We start from the raw sequence: 1,684 nt of genomic DNA, 5'->3' as shown, positions 1-1,684 counted from the left end.
TGATGGCCTGATTTGTCACACGTCAAGTAGTGTGGATCTCCTGAAGCCTGTGCCGTAGCTCCAAAGGAGACGCATCTTGATCCGTCACCAAAGCAGACGCCACACTCGTCTACGACCGTTCCCAAACCACTGACTTGAACATCTTTGCAGCTCAATTCATAGGCTAGAACAGACCGACAGGCACATGCTGTGTCACCATCGCAACCGCAAGTGTCAAAAACGCACGATTCATATGCTAGAATTGGATCAACAAATTCATGACAAGCACTGTATGGCCCTTGACCGTCCTTAATCACACTGCAGAAATTTTGCGCAGATGATTTGACTGACGTTGACTGTAATTCACATGGATGAGGAACAGGAGTATGCGAGTCATTGCACGTGTCAGTGGGAGAAAGAAGCAGTCTGTTGGTTTTGTTTACCGCCCAGCTTACACCAAACAAGTGATACGCACGTACTGAAGCGGTTGATGAAGAAGCATATCTGTGGCTTGCATGAACAACCGATCCGTTCGCTAGCTCTAAGTCATTTTGCCACATGCCATCATACTGTCCACACAAACCGCATGTCTTGGTTCTATAAGCGAGAGGAACAGTTACCTCAACAATCGAGTCTCCATCCCACGTCACCAGTACGTTTGAATTCCCTAGTTGCACTTTCACTAAACGCCCAACCTTCCGAAGAACAGTGCCGTCGGGAGAAAGAGATTTGGGAAACGATTTTATCTCACGGCCATTGACATAAACCACAGAGTTTTTAACCAGCTTGATAATAGCTCCTCCTGCTATACGAATTGCCACGGAGTTGGTCCAAGTTACTGTCTGTGAACCACGATGTTCGTTTCTTACATGAACAGAAAAATCGTTGTTGGCGCAATCTTGGACCAACACATACTCACACTGACCCTGAAAGTGATGACCAGCACCATCAAGAGTTGCATAATGAGGATCGCCCGATGCTTGGCAGGTAGAACCTACAGGAAGGCACGTACTTCCATCACCAAAGCAAACACCACACTCGTCAATGACGGATCCCATGTCTCTTACACCCTCTTCACGACAGGCGTCCTCGTAGGCATAAACTGCTCCACAGGCACAGTTCAATATACCATCACAAGCACACGTGTCATACAAGCAAGACTGGTAGTACAGATAAGGATCAACGGTGGCATGGCATGCGGCATAGGGTCCTTGTTGACTTAAAATGGCTGCACATTTTTGCTCAGCTGCTGCTCGATCGCCAGTCATAGTATCACAGGGATACAATGGCGGAATAGAAAAATCAGCGCAACTTGCATTGCGATCTACAAGTAGCCTGTCAGCAGGATGAACAGACCAATCTCGCCCAAAGTCATGATATACTCTCATCGAGTAGCCAGAATTCGAAAATGTCAAATGACTGGCATGCAATACTGTCCCATTGCGCAGCTGCAAGTCATTATCAGCGTTACCGTCAAACGTTCCACAAAGGCCACAAACGCGATCTCTGTACTTTTCTGGAACTACAACCTTTACAAAGTCGTCGCCATTCCAAATCACCTCAACCCCAGAGCTTGCTAACATCACCCTGATCTGTCGTCCCTGCAATTTGACAAGAGAACCATCTGCACCAATAACATGAGGGTATTTAGTCACCTCAAAACTGTTTACGATTGTCTTCTTAAAGGGGAGCAATTTGATGAGAG

Source organism: Corticium candelabrum, chromosome 19, assembly GCF_963422355.1.
Source record: "Corticium candelabrum chromosome 19, ooCorCand1.1, whole genome shotgun sequence".
Classification (NCBI taxonomy): Eukaryota; Metazoa; Porifera; class Homoscleromorpha; order Homosclerophorida; family Plakinidae; genus Corticium; species Corticium candelabrum.
The sequence above is the reverse complement of the archived record's forward strand: the minus strand, read 5'-3'. Positions refer to the sequence as shown.